The sequence below is a fragment of the Cnephaeus nilssonii genome (assembly GCF_951640355.1).
Source record: "Cnephaeus nilssonii genome assembly, chromosome: 8".
Lineage (NCBI taxonomy): Eukaryota > Metazoa > Chordata > Mammalia > Chiroptera > Vespertilionidae > Cnephaeus > Cnephaeus nilssonii.
The window spans coordinates 77,406,288-77,432,126 of NC_137079.1; positions in this window are offsets into that span (position 1 = coordinate 77,406,288).

A 25,839-nucleotide genomic window follows, 5' to 3' on the forward strand; every position below is an offset into this window, starting at 1 on the left:
AGAGGGGTCCCCAAAATGGGGGGAAAAAAAACTTTCTCCTCCAAAATGGTAAAAACCTAGTCCAGTTAGTATCTTTGTCTAAGGGTTTATAAATCCTGGCAGCTTCTTTGTCTGTTTATGCCACTATCTAATTGGACACTTTCCCATTTAGGCCCCCCTGTGTTTTTTCCGAAATGGGCAATTTTCCCCTTCCCTGCTTAGTATCAGTTTCAAAGCTCACCCAGTGCACCCCCACCCCCTCTTCTTGTAAGATAATCATTCTAGCGGCTAAGAGCTGTCTCTGCCCATCAGGTATGCATTCCTCTCCCATGGACCCTTCCTTAAAACTGCCTCTCCTATCTCTAAAATCCTCTCAATATTAGTACACATCATTAAAACAATGAAAAGCAAAAAATATAAGAGGTTAATGATAGTTTTTAGTAGACTTGCTCAGTTTGTATTTATTTGTATCTGTAGTGAACCATTTATTAATCTTATTCTGACACATAGTATGGCAGTTAAATATTGGTTCAGTTGAATTAAAATAAACAAAATTTACATTTTGGATAACCGTATGATAAAAAGTCACAAATAGACTTATTCAAGGAAAATTGATATAGACAGCTGGAAAGCCAAAAATCTTAGGGTTATTGTAATCTTTACCTTTTTTTCATTAGTAGTAGCAAATCCTTTGTTTCACACTCTCCAAACATACATAGAATTGTTCCATTTCCCAGCATTTTCACTGCTACCACTCTCTACCAAGCTATCTACATTTCCCATCCAGATCATTCCAGTAGCTAACAGGCCTCCTTGTTTACTGTGTCTGACTTCTTATGGATTTTTCTTTACCTAGTATCTACACAGGTATTTCTAAATGCACAGCATGATAAGCTTCTAAATAAGAAACTCCAAAAGGCTATAACCTTACTCTTAATAAAATTTAAAAAAAAAATAACTCCCAACTCTAAATGAATTTTTCTTTCCTCTTTGACCCCATTTACTACCATTTTGCTTTAGAACATGCAAAATATGTGCCTCCCTTAAGATCTGTATTAGTTATCTACTGCAGCATAACAGTATCACCATAGATACAGCCATCCTCTATAATAAAAGCCTAACATGCAAATTTAGGACTGGGAGTTTGACCGGGAATTTGATCAGGGGGCGGTGGTGGTGGCTGCAGCAGCAGGCAGTCAGGGGGAAGGGAGGCCTCGGCTAGCAGCTGGCAGCCACTAGGGACCCTACCCGTGCACGAATTTCGTGCACTGGGCCTCTAGTTTCATATAATATTCATTTAAACTCTCAATCTCTGTAAGTCAGAGGAGTCCAGGGATGACCTAACTGGGTCATCTTTTTCGGGGAGCCACAGGGTTGCAATCAATATGTCAGGTGTGGGGACAGTCTCATGTGAGGCTTGACTTGATGGATCTGTTTCAAAAAGTTAAATGCTGTTGGCAGATATAGGTTCCTCTCAGCCTATTGGCCTGAGGGGCTCATTTTCTTGCCTCCTGTCAGCCAGCGGCTGCCCTCATTTCCAGCTGGTTGTTAGCTGGAGGCAGTCCTCAGTTTCTGCCACTTGAGCCTCTTCAAATGGCTGCTTGTTTCATCAAAGCCAGGAAGAGAATTGTCTTCTAGCAAGATAGATATTACAAAATTCTGCAACATAATTGAACAAGTGACATCCAATCACTTTTGTGTTACTCAATTGATTAAAAGCAAATCAACTTTTCTGCCCATACTCACGATTATGTAAAGGTGTAGATATCAGGGATTGGGGGTCATTGGACCTTCCTTAGAGTGTGTCTGTCACAGGGTCTCTGCATGTATCATTGTTGTCTCTTCCCTGAAAGATTTTTCTTCAGATATCAACCTGGCTTCCTCTTCTCTTGCTGAATTTTGTATTCAAATGTCAATTTATCATAAAAGCCTTACCTGTCCCATATATAAAGAGTACTCTGTAGACAGTTTTTATTACTGTACCTTGCTTTAGCCGTTTTGTTTATAGCAGTTATAGCCACCAGACATAGTATGTATTTATTTTGTTTCACTCTTATAGATATAGACTTTCTTATTCTCTATATTTTATTTTCAGATACATCTGCAATCTTCTAAAAAAGTGTAAAGTTAAAAAAAGGACAATGTTGAAAAATCAAGAGTTTTTTAAAAAAAATAAAAATGTATAATGTATGCTTACTCTGCAATGGATAATAACATGTAAAATGTCATATATATTTGAACTGTCCAATATGATACTGGTAGGCATATGTGGATATTTATTTTTAATTAGTTAAAATCAAATGAATTTTAAATATCAGTTTATCAGTTATACTAGCCGCATTTCAAACAGTCAATAGTTACATGTGCCTAGTGGCTACTACAATGCACAGAAAGAATATTGAATAATTACATCATTGCAGAAAGCTCTATTGATCAGCCCTACTTTATGTATTTACCAGATGTATTTTTTCCCTCCATGTCAGAATTGGACACAGAAAATAAACTGTGTCTAAATCACCTTTATATCTTCCGTGTCTATTCCAATATAAAAACCCCAGTGAATTTTAGAGAAAGGTTGGTTGAATGAAGTGATTTCTAAGTGAATGGTTAAAAACACACTTTGGGACCAATATGGGGTTTATATAAATAATGCATCAAATTGTTTACTCAAGAGATATAACTGTTGTTCTGTTTTCTACATTACTTCCTTATATTAGTTTTAAAAAGTGGGTTACATTACTTTAAAAATGTACAAGCCATAATGAAGTTTGTTATCAGGAACAAAAAAGTCACTCATGAAAAATATCACTGTGAGTATAAGTTGAGGGAAATACATAGTATTTATTATCTAAACACAATATAATGTTGTTCTCTTTTAAAAGACCACAATGATAAACCAAATCATGCCTGCAGCCTGGCAGATCTCACTAGCACTAGGCTTGTTTTATCTTGCTCTGCGCTCCTTGAAGCTCATCATAAAATCAGTAGGATTTCTCTGTTCAAAGGTAGCTCAAGACAGAAAACATTCTCTTCAATTTTGTGAAAAATAAAATTTTTCTGGTAAACAACAACCTGTCAATTTTTAAAATAAGCTATTATTTTGGGAAAGTACATTGAACATGGAAAGAAAAGGTGATAGATAAGATAAAAAAGTGATAGATACAGATATATAATCTCTCTATATAAAAGCCTAATATGCAAATTGTCCCCATGGGAGTTCGACCAGGAGAACTATGACTGTGCTGCCCACCAGGGAGCAGCGTGGAACAAGGAAGGCCCCAGCCAGCAGCGAGCAGCTGGGGAAGTGAGGCCCCAATCGGCCCTGATTGCCGGCCAGCCCTAGGAACCCTACCTGTGCACAAATTTCATGCACTGGGCTTCTAGTATGTATATATCTATGATACTACTAGAGGCCTGGTTCATGAATTCATGCACAGGTGGGTTCCCTCGGCCTAGCCAGCAATCAAGGCCTATCAGGGGGCCAGCCAGCTGGGAGAAGGGGTCACAGGAGATTGGCCAGCCAGCAGGGTGGGGAGGGGCCGCAGGAGGTTGGCCCTGGGAACACATGACAACCAGGGGGCAGCTCCTGCATTGAGCTTCTGCACTTGGTAGTCAGTGTGCATTATAGTGAATGGTCGACCGGTCATTCCAGTCATTCGTTCATAACGGTTGCTTAGGCTTTTATCTATATAGATAGTTAAGTCAATTAAATTGTATTTTTATTACTATAATTCAAAATTATAAGTAAACTAGAGGCCCGGTGCACTAAATTCATGGACAGGGGTGTGTGTCCCTCAGCCCAGCCTGCACCTTCTCCAATCTGGGACCCCTTAAGGAATGTCCGACGGCCCGTTTAGGCCCGATCCCACTGGGCAGTCAGACATCCCTTTCACAATCCAGGACTGCTAGCTCCCAACTGCTCACCTGCCTATTTGCCCCTAACTGCTTCTGCCTGCCAGCCTGATCAAGCCCTAACCACTCCCCTGCCAGACTGATTGATGCCTAACTGCTCCCCTGCTGGCCCATTTGTCCCTAACTGCCCTCCCTTGTCAGCTCAATTGCCCCTAACTGCCCTCCCCTGCAAGCCTGGTCACTCCCAACTTCCCTCCTCTGTTGGCCTGGTCACGCCTAACTGCCCTCCTCTGCAAGCCTGATTGTCCACAACTGCCTTCCCCTGATGGCCATCTTGTGGTGGCCATTTTTGACCACATGGGGGTGGCCATCTTGTGTGTTGGAGTGATGGTCAATTTGCATATTACCTCTTTATTATATAGGATAATTCCAACTTTTATTATTTGAATTAACAATTATATATTTAAATCATATCTATGAATTCCTAGATATTGTTTTATTCCTCTATGTGATAAGTAAAAGTTTTCTGGTAGCAAATTTTCTGATATCCCAGGCCCCAAACAATATGTGTATTTATTGTGATAAGTTCTCTTAAGGCCCATTTATCAACCAAACTAGAGGCCCAGTGTCCCTCAGCCCAGCCTGCACCCTCTCCAATCTGGGACCCCTCGAGGGATGTCCGACTGACCGTTTAGGCCCGGTCCCTCTCACAATCCAAGACTGCAGGCTCCCAACTGCTCACCTGCCTGCCTTCCTGATTGCCCCTAACCACTTCTGCCTGCCAGCCTAATCACCTCTTAACCACTCCCATGCCAGCCTGATTGATGTCTAACTGCTCCCCTGCCAGCCTGTTTGCTTCCAACTTCCCTCCTCTGCCATCCTGGTCACCTCTAACTGCCCTCCCCTGCAGGGTTGATCGCCTCCAACTGCCCTCCCTTGCAGGCCTGGTGCCTCCCAAATGCCCTTCCCTGCTTGCCTGATCGCCCACAACTGCCCTCCCTTGCAGGCCTGGTCCCTCCTAACTGCCCTCCCCTGCTGGCCATCTTGTGGTGGCCATCTTGTGTCCCCATGGGGGCAGGATCTTTGACCACATGGGGGAAGCCATCTTGTGTGTTGGAGTGATGGTCAATCTGCATATTATTCTTTTATTAGATAGAATAGAGGCCTGGTGCACGAGTGGGGGCCAGCTGGTTTGCCCTGAAGGTTGTCCCGGATCAGGATGAGAGTTCCCTTGGGGCATGGGGTGGCCTGAGCAAGGGGCCTGTGGTGTTTTGCAGGCCAGCTATGCCCCCCAAAGACCCAAGCGGAGGCCTTGGTATCTGGAATTTATTTATCTTCTACAATTGAAACTTTGTAGCCTGGAGTGGAGCCAAGCCTCCTGCTTGCTCCGTGGTGGCAGCCATTTCTGTTGGAATTTATGGAAAAAATATAGAATATGGTTGTAATTATGGCTGAAGGGAAGACAAAGCACCTGGTCCAGCATCTTTTGAAACTTGCCATCTAAAAAGATTCTACCCCTTTCACAGAAGATATTGAAACATTACATTTATATATGTCTATATATCTTTAACTCTACAACATTTCTTTAAGAAAGGCCTCTGCAGTGATGTGAAGAATACCTAAAGATGGAGACTAAATTTCAACCTTAATTTTTTTAAATAAAGGGCATATGCTGATATTTTTTATACTCTTTGATGATAAAATTGAAATTTCATATAATATTTATATAATCTGATTCATAAAATTTCTTTAGTCAGATATCTATCACTATCAGTATATTTACATAAACACGCACACACAAATAAAGAATTTCTGAACTATATCAATATGGATTTTTCTTACATGCACAAGAATATAAAAGGCCTCCAATTATATCCTTTAGGCATATAAGTCAGTGCTTTCTTTCCTGAGTAGAATAATTATTTTTAATTTATGTGATGCTGAGTTTTTCTATTTTTCATGAAAGGATTCAGTAAAACTTTATTAGAATAATAATAAAATTATTTAGTTATTTATTAGAAAATTCATTTAAAGGAATACTTATAATAATAACTTTAAGTTCAATGGAGCTATAAAGAAAATTCTCCATTTTTTTAACCCTAGAAAATGCTATGTTCATCTGAGTTAGAAAAACTGAAGCATATTGGAGGTCAAGTATTTCTAAGTCAATTTCTCATTTTGTTCTGCATCTCTGCAGAGCTGATCTAAGGATAGAGATCCTTTGCAATCAATGAGAGGTTGGTAGTTGGAATACCTTAGTTACATCATGGAGCATGACTAAGTTTGGTCCTTTGTGCCATTTTCAATATGTTTTCTCCCTTGTGATCTAATAATGACAGGAAACAACAGTTGTATTTAATCTTCAAATCTTTTTATTTGAATTCATGTACAAAGTTCATGCTGTCAGTGACATTCTTGATCATCCGATTTTACTATCTGCCCTGCACATAATAATAGTTATTTACTTATATGCTATGTTCTTTATGACATTTAATGCTACTTGATTTTATGTTACAGTATACTTATTTGGGGGGGGGGACACTTTTCTCATTTTCTTTATGGTTTGTGGTACTTAGGACATTTGTATCATAGACTGAGAAGTCTCTAATTTATTTAAATGTACTTAATTTATACAAGCAATAAGATAGTTTGGCCCAGCTGATGTGGCTCAGAGGTTGAGCGTCAACCTATGAATCAGGGAGGTCACGGTTCAATTCCCAGTCAGGACTTGGGTTGCAGGATGCAGCCAATCAATGATTCTCTCTCATTATTGATGTTTCTATCTCTCTCTCCCTCACCTTTTCTCTCTGAAATAAATAAAAATATATTTTTAAAAAAGATATTTTGAAGTACTCAATTTAATATGTTTACTGGTGGTGAACTAAGTTGGTGATATTTTCATTATTTTAGAAAGTCTCATCAAGCAATAAATGGAGCAACAGCAAAAACAAAAAACAAAACAAAACCAAAAACTATCCAGGTTTTTTTTAGACAACAGCTGTTATTGATACAGGAATTAATGATCTTGACATCCAATTCCAACTTCAATATACCCCAGAAAGTGCTTAATAAAGAACTGTCCATCTTTTTAATTTTTTTGTCTTATATTCTCAATGAATGCAGACCACACTCTTATTTAATATTTATAGTTAGTGAAAATGCTTAAGTTGATTTCTGCCAGCAGTTGGAGAGGGGAGAGTGTGAAGAAGCTAAGTTTTTTGACTAACTCTTTGTTTATGAGACTGAAGAAAGTAACAGCTTTCATTATGGGCACAATGCATTGAGAATGTCTCAACTTCTTATTTCATGCAGAATTACTATTGTGAAGATAATTTTCAGGAAAAATATGATAATCATGGCTTTCATGAATATATAAAAACTAGTGGCCCAGTGCACGAAATTCGTGCACATTAAAAGGGGATTAATTGGAGGAAATAATTTAATATTGCTATTTTCCCTTTCTCTATAATAGAAGTGTTAGAGATGAAAGAAAATTAGTAAAATGTGTATGAAAACCTTCAGAGTCTGGGGCACACCACAGGACCCAGAGTCAAGTCCCTGCCTACCCACATGCACCTCAAAATCGCATGAGACCCCAGACCCGGCCGCCCCCCCCCCACATTGGCTAGATCCAGACCCGGTCAGTCCCACCCTTGTCAAGCCCCACCAGGCAGGGGGGTGCAGCCTCAGGTCCCCCCACCCAACACCGAGAGGAGGGCACAGCTTCAGGTCCCTCATCAAGCCCCACTGGCAGGGGGGCGCAGGCTCAGGTCCCCCGTCAAGCCCCGCTGGGCAGGGGCACAGCCTGATTTCCCCCAACCCAGCACTGGGGGTGCACCTTGAGGTCCCCAGTCAAGCCATGCTGGTTGGGGGGCACTGCCTGAGGTCCCCTGTCAAGCCCCGCCAGGCAGGGGGGGCACAGCCTCAGGTCCCCTGGCCCAGTGCTGGGGCGGGGGTGCTGCCTGAGGTCCCCTCTCAAGCCCTGCCATGCGGGGGGAGCAGCCTGAGTTCCCCTAGACCAGCACCAGGACGGGAAGTGCACCTTGAGGTCCCCCGTCAAGCCTCACTGGGCGGGGTGCATGGCCTGAGGTCCCCCAGCCTGACGCCAGAGCAAGGGGGCACGGCCTGAGGTCCCCTGTCTAGCCCTGTTGGATGGGGGATGCAGCCTGAGGTCCCCTGTCAAGACCCACAGGGGCGGGGGGAGGGCTTATCCTCAGGTCCCTGCTGATTGCTCATTAAGGCTCCTTAAGGGAACTTGGCCTCAGCTGTGGGTACAGCCATCTTTGTGACAGAGTAATGGTCAATTTGCATATTCCCTCTTTATTAGATAGGATAATGTTAGGATCCAAGATGGCAGCCAATAGGACAGAAGTCAGCAAGATAGTGTGAGTGAGTGATAGAGGGAAAGGAGAGTGTGTGGATGTGCAGGGTGTGTGTATTTGTGAGTGAGGGACAGTCACATTCCACAGGGCTGGCGGACCAGGCTCCCCTCGCTGGAAAGCCTCTACTACCATTGTAATCTCTCCCAGGGCAGCCGGCTCTGCGGCAGAGACTGCACCATCTTGAAGGGGAGAGTGGCTGTGATCAGAAGCCCAGCCTTACCTTCACCCTTGGAGACCCAGGATACGTCCTGGGACCATACAGACACAACACCCAGGGACCAGCTGTCTCAGCTGTGAACACACGAACACCAAGACTCCAGCCTCCCCGGCTGCAGGCACCTAAAATATTTGTCCATGGGGAGACAAGGTGGTGGCTGAATACGTGGATAGATCCTACCCCTTCTCACAGAGCAGACTCGAGAAACAGCTGAATCAAATAACATCCACCCAGAATTGGCAAATTAAACATAGCTGGTGAGGCAATCCATGGACAAAAACGTCAGAGATCTCCTTGAGAGAGGTGGGATCTGGGATTTGGGCTGGAGGGAGAAACGCATGAAGTGGAGACTAGAGTCTCAGAGGGAGCCTACGCTGCAACAAATCCGTGGCCTTCGGGGTCAGTGTAGCCCTCGGATGTGGAATGAGGTCCACAGGCCTGCTGGCAGTGGGGGACACTAGATCTAAGCCCACAGCCATGAGAGACTGTGCCCAGAAAGGCAGCCTGAAGTTCTATACAGGCAGTCCTTGGGTTATGTCAGACTTGACATACATCGTTTACATCGCAATCTCCCATTTATTTATATATATAAAAAAAGTTCCATCATTTTGATGTATGTACATATTTGCTTTACGTTTTTTTATTATTTATTTACCATGAGTAAAGGTGAGGAATTGTTACCTTTCTTTTAATTATTTTTTTTACTGTTTCACTTCATTACTGCTGCGTATGTGCTCCATGTGAGTGAAGTAGGTGCTTATGTAGGTGGGTTCCGACAACGGCGAAAATCACATTATGTCACACCGTAGGAACAGATCTCTGACATAACCCAAGGACCTACTGTACTGGCTGTGCAGTGCCGGGTGAAAAAGACGCTAGTCAGCTCAGTTCCTTTTTCTTTATAACTTCTTTGCTCTTACTTGATAAACCCACTGCATAGGAACTCTCAGTTAAAAACTATAACTGAGACTGCAGGGGAAGGTGGTTTTTGTGAAAACTGGAGAGCAGAATAGGGAGAGAGGAGGAACCCAAAAAGAATGACACCAAGACACATTATAATTAAATTGGCAAACATCAATGACAAAGTAAGAGTCTTAAAGGCTTCCAGAGAGAGACAGAAAGTTACCTACAAGAGATCTTCCATCAAACTATCAACTGATCTCTCAACAGAAATACATCAAGCCAGAAGGGAATGGAATGAAACATACAAAGTCATGCAAAGCAAGGGTCTGAATCCAAGAATCCAAGAATACTATCCCCAGCAAAGCTATCACTCACAATTGAAGGTGAAATCAGAAGCTTCACAGACAAAAAAGCTTCACAACCCACAGGTTGAGAACCGCTAACAGGGTCGTCTAAGACCATCAGAAAACACAGATATTAACATTACGATTCATAACAGTAGCAAAATTACAGTTATGAAGTAGCAACAAAAATAATTTTATGGTTGAGGGTTATCACAACATGAGAAACTGTATTAAAGGGTCACGGCATTAGAAAGGTTGAGAACCACTGCTCTAAACAAAAAATCAGCAAAGAAACATCAATACTAAATGACTCACTAGATCAGATGGAATTAATTAACATCTTCCGAACATTTCACACGAAAGCCACAGAATACGCATTCTTCTCAAGTGCACTTAGGTCATTTTCAAAGATAGACAACATGTTGGGACATAGGCAAAGTTTCTTCAAATTCAAGAAGATAGAAATGATATTAAGCATCTTCTCAGATCACAATGGCATAAAATTAGAAATTAACTAGAATAAAAACAATGAAAAAAAAAATCAAACCCTTGGAGGCTAAATAGCATGCTATTAATAAATCATTGGGTTACCAAAGAGATCAAAGAAGAAATAAAACGCATCATGGCAACATACGACAATAAAAACACAAGAATCCAAAATCTATGGGACACAGTGAAAGCAGTCTTAAGAGGAAAGTTCATAGCTCTACAGAACTATCCCAAAACACAAGAAAAAATGGTAATAAACTATCTAACCCTACAACTCAAATAGAAAGAGAGCAACAAGAAAAGCCAAGCATAAGCAGAAAGAAAGAAATAGTAAAGATCAGAAGGGAAATAAATGACATAGATACCAAAAAATAACACTTTGATAAAAACTCTCAGCAAAGTGGGAATAGAGGGATCATACCTCAACATAATAAAAGCCTTATATGACAAACCCACAGCCAACATCATAGTCAACAGGCAAAAATTAAATCCATTTCCCCTAAGGACAGGAAGAAGACAGGGATGCCCACTTTCACCACTCCTGTTTGATATAGTACTGGAAGTGCTAGTAATAGTGATCAAACAAGAAGAAGAAATATAAGGCATCCAAATCAAGAAATAAAAAGTAAAACTGTCCTTATTCGCAGATGACATGATACTGTACATAAAACCCCAAAGACTCCATCAAAAAACTACTAGACTTAATAAATGTACTCCACAATGTAGCAGGATAGAAAATTAACACCCAGAAATCTATGGCCTTTTTATACACCAATAATGAACTCACAGAAACAGAAACTAAAAAAATAATCCCATTTACCATTACACAAAAAAAATTAAGAAACTGAGGAATAAACTTAACTAAAGAGGTAAAAGACCTGTACTCTAAAAAACTACAGGACATTGAAAAAAGAGATAGAGGAAGACATAAACAAATGGAAGAACTTACCATGTTTATGTATTGGTAGAATCAATATCATGAAAATGTCCATACTACCCAAAGTAATCTACAGATTCAATGCAATCTCCATTAAAATACCAACGGCATATTTCAAAGACCTAGAAAAACTCTCCAAAAATTCACCTGGAATAAGGACCTCAAATAGCCACAGAAATCCTGAGAAAGAAGAAAAATGTTGGAGGCATCACAATACCAGATATCAACCTATATTACCATGCCATGGTTCTCAAAACTGCCTGGTACAGACACAAGAACAGACCTAAAGACCAATGGAACTGAACAGAGAACCAAGAAATCGACCCAAGCCATTATGCTCAATTAATATTTGACAAAGGAAGCAAGAGCATAAAATGAAGTCCAAATAGTCTTTTCAATAAATGGAGTTGGGAAAATTGGTCAAATACATGCAAAAAAAAAAAAAAAGAAGAAAAAGAAGAAGAAGAAGAAACAACTAGATCACCAACTTACACCATACACAAAAACAAACATAAAATAGCTAAATGACTTAAATGTAAGATTGAAGCCATAAAAATCCTACAAGACTCCATAGGCAGCAAAATATCAGACATATGTCATAGCAATATCTTTACTGATACAGCTTCTAGGGCAATGGAAACTAAGGAGAAAATAAACAAATGGGACTACATCAAAATAAAAAGCTTCTGAACAGCAAAATAAACGATCAACTAAAAAAAAACACAAGAAAGCGCACTGTATGGCAGAACATATTTGCCAATGCTATTTCAGATAGGGGTTTAATCTCCAAAATTTACAGAGAACTCATATAATTTAACAAAAGGAAGATAAACAATCCAATCAAAATTTGGGCAAAGGACCTAAATAGACACTTTTCGAAAGAGGACATACAGAAGGCTGAGAGACATATGAAAACATGCTCAAAGTCACTAATCATCAGAGAGATGCAAATCAAAACAACAATGAGATACCATCTCACACCTGTCAGAATGGCTATCATCAACAAATCAACAAAGGACAAATGCTGGTGAGGATGTGGAGATAAAGGAACCTGGTGCACTGCTGGTGGAAATGCAGACTGGTGCCGCCCTGTGGAAGACAGTATTGGTGTTTCCTCAGAAAATGAAAAATGGCACTCCCATTTGACCCTATAATCCCACTTCTAGGAATATATCCCAAGAACCAGAAACACCAATCAGAAAGGATATATGCACCCCTATGTTCATAGCAGCACAATTTACAATAGCTAAGATTTGGAAACAGCCCAAGTGCCTATCAGCTCATGAGCAGATTAAAAAACTGTGGTACATCTACACAATGGAATACTATGCTGCTATAAAAAAGAAGGAACTTTTACCATTTGCAATGGCATGGATGGAACTGGAGAGCATTATGCTAAGCAAAATAAGCCAGTTGGAGAAAAATAAATATCACATGATCTCACTCATGTGGGATATAATGATCAACATAAACTGATGAATAAAAATAGATCCAGAGACAAATGGTAGTGGAAGGGTGGGTTAGCGATCAACCAAAGGACTTGTATGCATTCATATTAGCATAACAAATGGACACAGACACTGGGGCAGTGGGGGCTTGCCCTCGGGGGTAGGAGTGGCGGGGGGGGGTGTTAAACTGGGGGAAAAAGACATGTAAAACTTTAGACAATAAAAAAAATAATAATGTTAAAGATTTTACTTAAATGAAAGAACCAGGCAGATATTAGGACCTGTTCAAAAGATAAAATCATGGGCATATTTTACATCAGGAATATTGAAATCAACATGTAAATGGAAGCAAACTTATTTTTTCCCCATATGATGGGAGAAGAGATATGGAACTTCTACTAAACAGACCAGAACATGCATATCTAACCAACTTGTATTTTGCAATATAAACTATGTACATTATAGAGACTCTACTTTTCAATGCTACACATGTAGATAACCCTGAGATCTCCTCTTCAAATTGGAATATCCCAGAAATTCCCCAGTTTCTGAGTATATATCACTGACACTTGCAGTCTATGTCTTCTCCACTGAACACTCATGGAATTTACTTACATGTTAAATTTTGTGCCACACTTCTGGCAGGTGTTTATATTCTGGCTTATGTTGACTTACAGGGTGACTAGTCACTAAATCATATTTTTGAAAATTATATCATTAAAATTTATCAATTTAACTTTTTTGTTTGAGCTATTAAAGTATTCTTAAAGGTCTGTAATATATAATTACTATTTTCAGGCTAAAATAAGATATTTAACAAGTGAAGGAGATTATCATTTGGTTTACTTTGTTTTCAATTGATTGATTAATAATTTAATAGCCCCAACTAATTGTGTAGAGAAGATATTATGACCCTTCTCCATACTTCAAACTGAACAAATTATACTTTAATAGTGATAACCAAGTTGTTGAACATTATAGATCTCAAGAAGAATTCCGTTAGAATGACAAATTTCTAAAATTCTCTTTAAGTTATAGAAAATAATCATATCCAAATATTTGTAGGCCTTGGTATGAATCATGTGTTACCTTTTCATACTTCACTATAGAAAAAGGGAATTGAATGAAGGACCAAACAATACCCATAAACTGGTGGCCAAATTAATAACAAAATTTTCCTTAAATGCTAATGGTTATAATAAAGCTTTAGAAAACCAAATAAATTTGGAGTGTTGATCACTTTTTAATTGGGTAATCCATCTTGCTTGTGTCCCATGAATAATTAGTTATTGTGCTGGAATAGACTGCTTTTTACTTTTGCTCTGTCATATACATATGGTATGATGAGATATAGTCAGTGGTGGTATTTTATGTTTAAGGAAACAAAAGACTCTTGGTAGAAGAAAACATGCAATTAATAGTGCTAGTTGTATCATTTATTCTATTATGATTCTATTCCATATGGCATACTAGTATCAACTCATGAATAACTCGTTAATAAAGAATAGGTTGCTGTTCTTTTCTAGATGGCAGCATAGGTGTATACCATACTCGCATCCTCCCATGACCAGATCAATATTATAGCTGAACTATAGAACACCATCATTCAGAACCACCTAAAACCTAGCTGAATGAAAGTCCTACAATTAAGGATTTAAAGAGGAAGCCACATTGAGATTGGTAGGAGGGGTGAGACAATCTGGTCCCACAAGTGGTAGGCAAAAATTGGGAGGGATATCTCAGCTTCAAAGGTTCCCCCTTGAGAAGCAAGAGGTCCCAGCCCCACACCAGACCCCGGGAAAATAAGTTCTCATAATGTCTGGCTATAAAAACCATGGAGGATTAAGGCTGAGGGAGATGGAAGACTGCTGAAGTCCCAGGAGGTTCCTGTTAAAGGGACCAGGCAGGGACTCCCTCCCTCCCTCTGAGCTCCAGAACTGAGTATCAACTCCAAAGGCACCAGGAACATATGGGGAGGAACTGAATTGTCTGGCATCAGGGTAAGAGCTGAAGGAGCAGCTTTCTCTCAGACACGAGTTCTGACAGAGGCCATTATTCTTTTTCTGAGACACCCCCACCCCCTGCCATTCCACAGAGCCAGAAGGCAGGCACCATATCTGAGTCTTCATAAACCTGGCTAACACTGTGTACCCCACCCTGGTGATTCCTGAGACCCTGCTTCACTCAACTTGTGTGTTCAACCAAAAATGTTTCCAGTGGCTTTTACATGCAAATGGCCTGTCTTGTTTCATGCTTCAGACTTACCTCAAATCTCTCAAACAAGCAGCATCTGCCCTCAGTGTGACCTGATAAAGTACGTCCTGCCTTATGGGATGGGCCCCTGCACACCTGAGACTCTATGGTGGTTTGTGGTCACAGCCATTCCTTGCAGCCTATCAGCCTGGGGATAAACCCTTCCCATTAATGTGTCAACAGCAATTAAAACTCAACTACAATAGGAGGGCATACACAGTTCACAAGGTGGGGTACACCCGGAGTGCCTAACTTGAGTGATCTATGACCCTACAGAACACCTATATAAGGACACTCTACCAAGCCCCAGTGACATAGAAACTCTGCCTAATGCATAGACACAAACACAGAGAGGCTTGTCAAAGTGCATAGACAAAGAAGAGGTAGGTCCCAAATGAAAGAATAGAATAAAACTCCAGAAAAAGGACTAAATAAAATGGTACAATGGTAAATGGTAAATGGGATTGTATGTTCATTTCTCTTTCTGTTAGTTTATTATTGGTGTACAAAAAAGCCATAGATTTCTGGGTGTTAATTTTGTATCTGGCTATATTGCCAAATTCATTTATTAAGTCTAATAGTTTTTTGATGGAGTCTTTTGGGTTTTCTATGTACAGTATCATGTTATCTGCAAATAATGACTGTTTTACTTTTTCTTTTCCAATTTGGATGGCTTTTTTTCTTCTTTTCTAATCACTATGGCTGGCATTTCTAGTACTATGTCGAACAGGAGTGGTGAAAGTGGGCAGCCATGTCTTATTTCTGTTTTTAGGTGAAATGGTTTTAGTTTTTGAGTATGAAGTCGGCTGTAGGTTTGTCATAAATGTCCTTTATCATGTTGAGATATGCTCCCTCTATTCCAAGTTTGCTGAGAATTTTTATCAAAAATGAGTTTTGGTCCTAACCAGTTTGGCTCAGTGGATAGAGCTTCGGCCTGCGGACTGAAGGGTCCCAGGTTCGATTCTGGTCAAGGGCATGTACATTGGTTGTAGGCACATCCCCAGTAGGAGGTGTACAGGAGGCAGCTGATTGATGTTTCTCTCTCATCGATGTTTCTAACTCTCTATCCCTCTCCCTTCCTCTCTGTAAAAATCAATAAAATACATTTTTAAAACAAATGAGTTTTGGATTTTGTTGAATGGTTTTTCTGCATCTATTGATATGATCATGTGATTTTTGTCTTTCAATTTGTTTATGTGATTTATCCCGTTTATTGATTTGTGAATATTGTACCAATCTTACATCCCTGGAATAAATCACACTTGATCGTGGTGTATGATCTTTTTTTCATATATTGCTGGATGCAATTTACTAATATTTTGTTGAGGATTTTAGCATCTATGTTCATCAGGGATATTGGCCTGTAATTCTCTTTCTTTGTAGTGTATTTATCTGCTTTTGGAATTAGGATATTGCTGGCCTCATAATAAGTGTTTGGAAGTGCTCCTTCTTAGATTTTCTGAAATAGTTTGAGGAGTATAGGTGTTAGTTATTCTTGGAATGTTTGGAAAAACTCCCCTGTGAAATCCCCTGGACCTGGGCATTCGTGTTGGTGTTTTTTGATTACTGCTTCTATTTCATCAGTTGTTATTGGCCTATTCAGGTTTTTTTATTCTTCCTAATTGAGTTTTGAGAAATCATATTTTTCTATGAATTTTTCTATTTCATCCACATTGTCCATCTTGTGGGCATATAGTTGTCCATAGTATTTTTTTTAATAATCCTTTGTATTTCTGTGGTGTCCATGGTTACTTCTCCAATTTTATTTCTGATTTTATTTATTTGGGTCCTCTCTCTTTGTTTCTTGATGAGTCTGCCTAATGGTTTAACAATTTTTTTTTAACCTTTCAAAGAACCTGCTCTTGGTTTCATTTATTTTTTTGTATTTTTGTATTTTTTTTTAGTCTCTATGTTATTTATTTCTGTTCTAATCTTTATTATTTTCTTCCTTCTACTTACTCTGGGCTTTTCTTGTTTTTCTCTTTCTAGTTCTTTAAGTTGTAGGGTTAAATATTGTAGTGATGATTTTTCTTGTTTTTTGAGGAATGCCTGTAGTGATATAAACTTCCCTCTCAGGACTGCTTTTGTTGTGTCCCAGAGATTTTGGGTTGTTGTATGTTCATTTTCATTTGTTTCCGATAAGTTTTTTATTTCTTTCTTGATCTCATTGGTAACCCATTCATTGTTTAATAATTTGCTACTTAGCCTCCATGTGTTTGAATATTTTGGAGTGTTTTTACTGTAGTTGATTTCTAATTTCATTCCACACTGATCTGAGAAGATGTCTGATATGATTTCAATCTTCTTGAACTTGTAGAGACTTGTTTTGTGTTCTAACATGTGAATGATCTATGTGCACTTGAGAAGAATGTATACTCTGCTGTGTTGGAGATAAATGTTCTATAAATGTCTATTAAATCCATCTGATCCAGTGTGTCCTTTAGAGTCTCTGTTTCCTTGTTAAGTTTTTGTCAGGAATATCTGTCCAGTGAAGTCAGAGGGGTGATAAAGTCCCCTACTATGACTATATTGTGTCAATCTCTCCTTTAAAGTCCTCTAGAAGTTTTTTTTGTTTTTTTTTTTAATATATTTAGGTGCACCTATATTGGGTGCATATATGTTTACCAGGGTTATATACTCTAGTTGGATTGATCCCTTTATAATTATGTGGTGACCTTTGTTGTCTCTTGTGATGACCTTCATTTAAAAGTCTATTTTGTCAAATATGAGTATTGCTACTCCAGCTTTTTTTTTCTTTTCCATTTGCATGGAAATTTTTTTCCATCCCTTCTCTTCATCCTGTGTATGTCTTTTGTTTTGAGGTGGATTTCTTATAGACAGCATATAGTTGGATCAGGGCTCTCTCCTGTGAGCTTTCCATTGATTGCTCAAGAAGACTTTCTCTATTTCAGTTGTAATTCCAACTTGTCCGTGGGAGCATTTAAAGGGTCTTTTTTAAGAAGAAGAAAGAAGATAAAAAATATAAACAATAAAAGGACAATGAGTATATCACTATCAACAAGTGAATCTAAAAACCAAAATAAACAGAAAAAGTAGAACAGAAACAGACTCATAGATACAGAGAACATTTTGATGGTTGCCAGATGGGAGGGGGTTTGGGAGATCAGAAAAAAGAGTGAAGGGATTAAGAAGTGCAAATTAATTGGTACAGAATAGTCATGGGAATGTAAGGAACAGTATAGTCAATGATATTCTAAATACTATTATGATGTCAGATGGGTATGAGATTTTATGGGATGATCACTTAGTAAGTTATGTAATGTCTAATCACTGGGTTGTACACCTGAAACTAATGTAATATTGTAAATCTAATGTAATTGAAGTATAAAACATTATTTTAATTAAAAAATAAATAAACACATAAAGAAATTGAATATACTTCAAAAAGTATGTGGAAGTTTTGACTTTTACTGAATTGGCAATAGATTTTCAAACCAAATTCTGACTTTATTCTCTCAATTTTTACTCCTGCCTATACATATCTCTAGATAGCCATTGAAAGTGCATTCTATTTTTTTATATTAGAACATATTTATTATCTATTGTATGAAAAAAGAATTCCAATGAGTATCTGCGATCACAATTGAACAACTACCATTTTTTTGTTTGTTTTTTGTTGTTGTTTGAGACCAAAATATCAAATAGAATTATTTATGATGATAGAATGTTCATGGTTTTTACTACCAAATGTAATCACCACTAGTCACCCATGATCAGAGAGCACCTGGCATGTATCTTATGCTAATAAATGTTTAATTTATTTAATTTTAATTTAATTCACTCTATGTGGCTAATAGTGAACATTTTAGACAGTATAGTTCTAGATCTTCTGTGGGATTTTTAAAAAATTCTAGCAAAGCAAGAATTTCTTGTGCATGTTATGGTCTAGTTTTCTTAGCAAAATTCCTACAATAAGAATAAACTAGGAAGAATACATAAATCAGAGAGAGCCCTAGGGCTTCAAGTACTCTCTTAAAGCAAAGGTTCTGAATGAAGTTATTTCTGATGCTTTTTCCTACACTTAATTTATTTGTATGATTTCTTCCTTTCCCCCAGGAACTAAGCTAATCTTTTCAGAGGAAAAGTTCTCTCTTGATAATAAAACACTAGATATTAGATTGATTTGTGTAAATCTATTATTTCTACTATAAAAACAAGTTTATATATATATATATATATATATATATATATATATATATATATTAGGTGAAAGAAATATCAGCAGCATATACAAAAAAGACATTTAACTATTTTTGCCTTTTAGAGGAAATTAACATACAAATAGTTTTGAGTTATTTAAAATTATATTTGTATATGGTTTATATTGTGTGTTTGGTGACACTGATGGTATTTTGAATTTCCTTTATTCATAGAAAACAAAGTGCTAGTATATATTAAACTTTAATAATGACTGAGTTAAAATATAATCTTATATAATAAAAACATAATATGCTAAGTGTCTGACCGATCAGATGACCATTCGGTCAACTGTTCAACCAGTCACTATGACGGCACTGACCACCTGGGGGTATATACTTCGACCAGTATGTTATCTTGCTGCTGGTGTCTGGCTGATCGGGACTGGACAAGAGGGCCAGCCAACCTCCCATGGTTCCTTCCCAGCCAGTCGGCCCTTGTCAGCTCCGATCGGGAAAGCCAGATAACCTCCTGAGGTCCCTCCCTAGCCACAGGGCCCCCATTGGCCCCGATCAGGACTGGGAGAGGTGGCTCCAATTGCTGGCCAGTCCGAGGGACCCCACCCATGCACAAATTCGTGCACTGGGCCTCTAGTAATATAAATAATGAAGTGGTGGAAAAATATTGTATCTTAAAATAGATTATTTATGATAAATAATCTATTTATCATAAATAGATTATTCCACTAATTCTATAAAACTATGTGGTTATATTAAATTAATGTACTAATTACAACTTTAAAGACAGTTTTATGACTAGCTATCTCATGACAAATATATGAAAAGAGAATATCAAAATAAATTTAATATAGAAACAATTCGATAGTAAGAAAACTATTTTCTTATGCCTTAAATAATGTCTACCTAAATAATGTCTACTTTAATTTATTAAATTAAGTAAAATTGGGTTGCTTTACACAAATTTGTTTATCTAAGGCAGAGGCTGTTCCCTTTAGGGCCTATCTGTCATGTCATTAATCTAAATGCTTTATGAATTTTAAAGTATAAAGGGCTCAAGATACTATGCCATGTAAAAGCAGTAATTACCAATCACAGTTTCATTCATTCCCATGTTAAAAATGGTACCTACATTAGAGGAAGTATTACTTACAACAGGAATGCTTATGTTAGGAAATTTGTAAAGGGAGGAAAGAATTTAGATAACCTAAAAAACCTTGTAAGATGTACAAATACATTTCTAATTTTTTTATCTGTCTTCTACTGGTTTTCACAATCAAGTCTTGTTCTGTTTATTTATCTGATGTCTACTAAGCCCCATACATGTTGTCTGTGCTAAATGTTGTAGTACTGGAACTGAAAAATCTATAACCTACATTTTTTCAGATTCCATTTTATGATGAATTTATATTAGGTAAGGGAAGTGTCTTAATTCTAACTCCAACAGCAGAAGTGGTGGCAGGAAGTTGATGGAGATGCTAAGAATAGTAGCAGGAACAGCATCACTTCTTCAGTGGTTCAAGTCCTGGAAAGGTCAGTGCTCCTAGTTAAGTAGGCAGTATGCACTGATGAGCTCCAGCTGAAAGGTACAAGCAACCTCCTGATAAAACATTATTCCTCTTTTGTCTACTTGTCAGGGACCAGCCTGACAGGTTGAACCAGGCTGAGGTAGGGAGGTGGGAATTGAGAAAAGAAAGAAAGACAGGACAGCGGGGTCGGGAGGAGTCTTCAGGTAGTCATCGACCAACTGTAACTCTGCAAGCCATCGAGCTACTGCGGCTAGCTTTATTAACCGCGTAATGTCTTTTATACATAAATATTGAATAGGAGGTCAACAAAGAGGAATGTACTCTGTTCTTCTTAATCTCTAAGATAAAGCAGGAGGCCAAGTTCTCGGTAAATATTTACAGATTTTTGATAAACTATGAAAGGTCTCTCTATTCTACTCATCTGCTGACAATAGGAATGTGCCATCAAAACAAGTTAGATCAAAACAAGTCAGGGGACACTGCGTGGGAAGGGACTAATTCTTGTTGGTCCCTTCAGGTGCAAGGACTCTGTCAGCTTACACCCGGTCTCCAACATCTACTCCTTCAGCATCCACCATAAAATGTTTTTGTTCTTTTAGCTCGTCAAAACATTTTGACCAATACCCTTTATGAAACACATGTCTGAAATACTTTTTCTGTTTCCTTACATTATCTGGCCTATCACATATATCAACTTTATCAATTTACTTCTCAACAAAATAGTCTCTCCCAATCTGCTCATGATCACATGAATACCACATGTTAGAAATCTCTGACTTCCTTGATTTTGTTTCTCCCATTCTTTTATGTAAAACTTAATGAATGTGTTTGCATATTAGGTACATGATATTTAGACCTTATATAAGCATAAGAAGAGGTGTTTGGATACTTACTGGCAAGTATGAGAAAAAAATGGAGGCTTTGAGAAGGTTAAAGAACAGTTGTTTTCAGATGTGAAGAAAGAAAACCATTAAAAGACAAGAAATTATATTAAATGTTTAGCTAATAGATGTTAGTATTTTCAAAGTTCTATAGTTGTTTGAGTTGAAACAGTACACAGGGTGTGATCAGTGCTATAGAGTAAAAGTGAAAAGAACTATATTTAATGAAGCCTGGGAACTTCTGCCTTTACACTTAATTAGTATATTGGATTTTAAAATGATCTTTGGTAATATATACTTAGTGATAAGAAATAAAACTTAAATCCTTTTTACCTAGCTTCTCAAAGAATGTAAGAGAAATGACATTGGGAGTTAAAAGATGTCAAGGACAACACATAGTGAAAGGGATGGAATAAGATTGCATAAAATCCCCAAAGGGCTAGAGTTTATTCAATGTGAATTGAGAAGTAGTGATATGCAAATAATAGTAATCTAATTCTATCTCTTGGCCCTTTATTAAGTAGAATATGGGAAAAAGAGCAGGTTCTCTTTGACAAGTCTAAAGAAAATCAATGGCAGAGAGCCCAGTAAGCAAGGAAGGGGAAAAACTTTTCTATGAAGAGAATGAGAGTGGGATTTTTGTTTATATAATGGAGTGAAAAGTCTAGATGATTCAGAGGGAAAGAGGACATAATGAAAAGATATACCAGGATCTAAAAGGACATGACCAAGAAAATTAGTGAAAATCCTGAAGCAGAGAAAAAGAGATTGAAGTGACTATCATCAAACCCATAAAAATGGTATTCTAGTCCAAGAACAGTTAGGGTTAGGATTGTAGGCTAAATATACATTATAGAAATAGAGATATCTGGACATAGCATTGCCACTCCAATGAGCATTTTCAAGGAGAATCAGTGACACAAAACTGAGTCAGAAAGTAGACTTGATGATAATAATGTTCACTGAAAATTTACATGAGATTTATTCCCTTGGAATAAGGTAGTGATAAAAGAGACTTAAGTATTACAAACTGTTTTTCTCTAATCTATATTATAAATTCTTCATGTGATTGGTGCTAAATAAATATTTTATATTGATGATTCTCTTATTATATAACTCATAAAGACTTCAATGCATGGGATTTTATAAAATTGAGCATGGAAATTAATTAAGGATACATATTTCTATAAATAATCCAATGAAGATATATTAAGTGTTTCACGTGTCAAAAATAATAATGTAATATTTAATGAGCAACAACAGTAGAAATTATTGTGAATGTTGCTTAAACCTGAAAGTAATTGTCTGTGGATCTGACATCCCATCACCAGATAATGAGCTCTGATTCTCTGAAAATGCTCAATCACAGCCAAACAGTAGTTCCAAAGATATTGATCTTGTGACAACATTCTTTTCAAATTACTTTATTTTAGTTTAAACAAATGACTCAAGCAGATTTAAAAATGAGGTTGAAGTCACATAAATAAATTTACTTTGGTGTTAAAAGTTCTCATTTTGACTGGCTGAAAGAAGTAGTTTAGTATACAATTTCCCTAGTAGGAATTTGCCACAAAAATTATAATGCTGTACATGCTTTATGAATTAAGCAGTTCATAATTAGCAATCTAGTTTCTGAAGTATTTTATCCTGATAATTCCTGGCTGAATTTTTATTTTACAAGAATTTAATAGCTTCCAGTAAAGCTACAATGAGTTCTTATTATGGACACTGTTGATTGTAGCTTTTCTGTGAATCATAATTTACAAAAAAATTTCTATAGGGACTGTAATTTTTTGTGTAGACTTAGATATATTGTAAGACAGCATATGATTATCCTTCTTTGGAAGGCTAATCTAACTATAAATAATTCTAATGTGTAATATTTGAATATAAATTAATATGACTATTAAAATGGTTGTTTTTAGATATTCATTTCTATCTATGTTTGCCCCTTCAAAGCAGGAGATACACGTCACAGTGCATATGAAAAATTGGGTATGGGAATAAAGCAAAGAAATATGGTGATGATAAAGGTAGTTATCAAATAACTGTCTGAATTTTTTGAAATATAGTAGAGTTGTCGTCTTCATTCCCTTCACTTTAACTTGTGATACATATCGGTTTTTGCTTATAACACAGCTCATAATAGTTGTATTTGATCTTAAAACATTTTCAACCAGATTATAAAATAACACTTACTGCACAGTACTATGTAGATGGGTGGTAGAAAAAGTAAAGGCAGTGTTTCATAACTTCATCTGTAAATCTAAAGGAAAATAACCTAAACAGGAAGTACATAATAACGGAGAGAATGTGCATGCTTGAAGCCTGTGTGCTGGAGTATATGTTGGGAATGTGCTTAAGAGAGCCACCAGGATATCTCAACTGTGTGAACACGTGCTATGTACACTGTTGGCAAAACATTTACTAATTAGTAATCTAACAGTAGATAGAACATTTATCAAGTGCAAGGGAATGCTGAAGGAAAGAATGTAGAAAATTGGAACTGATGCATGGCCTCCTCAACACAGAATAAACATTAAATTGACCTTAATGTTATGAGCATCTGGTAATTTTCCAGAAACAAATGTAATCATTATAAACAGAGCAAAATATAATTTGAAGTGCCATCTAAAGGCAATATGATTTTTGTTTATATTTTTATAACTATTTCTATATTTCTTAAATGCCCAAAATTATTTTATTTAAATTTGGTATCAGGCCCTCTATTTGGGTAGTGTTCTACCTCTCACCTTAGATTTTCACCAGTTAATAAACTGAATCAGTAGTACTCAGTTTTAATTTTCCTTATGGGTAATTCTAAATCATTTAGTTTTTGTTGTTACTGTTATTTTATTTTTGTTTCTAAATGCAATTTAAAAATGACATTTTGGTGTAAAACAAAATGGAAAAAGCATATTTATCTTTCAACTCATATTAGTTAGTAACCAAATTGTGGGGAAAATTATTATTTTTCCTATTTTTCCATCCTACTGTTCACTTATCTACTCCAAAATGATGCATTGAGCATCAGCTATGTGATAAGTACATGGAATAAAGTGATCAACATGGCAGTTTTGTTTAGTGTGGTTAAGAGTGGAAAAGTTAGAAAAGATATAAAACAATATAATATTTATATCAGTATAGGGTACATTTATGCTCTACAAAGTATATCACATATGCTTTCTTATTTACCTTAAAATATATACATATATATTGATTGATTTCAGAAAGGAAGGGAGTGGGAGAGAGAGATCAATGCTGAGAGAGAATAATTGATTGGCTGCCTCCTGCACGCCCCACACTGGGGATCTTGCCGCAACCCAGGCATATGCCCTGACTAGGAATCAAACCATAGCTTCCTGGTTCATAGGTCAATGCTCAACCACTGAGCCACACCAGCCAGGCTTTATTTACTTTTAAATGATAATTTTATGAGTTTTGGATTAGTATCTCCATTGTACAAGAGAGGAAACTAACCTGCCCCAGTTGCAAAGATAGGTTGTGTTGGAATTGAAAAATATCTGATATATTTCAAGGTGTCTGCTCTTAAATGCTTTAATATTACCTTAATGCCATAGTTGCCATAGAGATTGTGAACATTGTTTCTGAATAAGCAATTAAATAACAAACCTTTGGTATTAGGTTCTTAAGATGACTTTAAGAAATTAACACACAGTAGCTTAAACATTAGCGACTTAGTCTCACAGTCTGGACACCATAAGACCAAAGTAAGTTTTACTGTGCCAAAATCAAGATGTCTCCAGGGATATGGAATCACTCCTTGCTTCTGGATACTAGATGTTAATGGCATTTCTGGGTTTGTAAACGCCTCTCCATTCTCTGCCTCTATGATCACATTGCCTTCTTCTCTTCTTACTGTGAAATTTCCTCCTACCTCTCCCTTATAAGGACATTTTTTATTGCCTTTAGGGTCCACTCAGATAGTTCGGGATAATCTCCATATATGAAGATCCTTAACCATTTGCAAATTTTTATTAGTATTTTTTTTAAATTTTAACTCTTTTTTATTTGTTTGTTTGTTAGTTATATGAGGTAACATTTATGGGTTCCAAAAATTAGGTTGAGGATGTATGTTTAGGTGGCAGTTATAAGTTTACCACACTATTCTAGGCCTTAATAATCTTTACCTTGAATTATAGCAGTAGTCATGTCTTTAACAAGATTCTCAGTTTATAATTTCCTCTTTTCCAAACCACTTTGCCTACCACTGAACCATCTTTCTTAGATCACTTTTTGTATTCTAAAATGTTTTATAGCTCTAATACCAACCGACTCATCTGGAAAAATTCACCAAATATTACCCTTCCCATCCAATAATTTCCTTCTCTATCAATGTACATTCTTTTGTTTGTTTGTTTAAAAACAAAACAAAACAGTCTATTTAGTCAGCTTATTTATTTGTGAAATAAATAAATGACAAAGGACT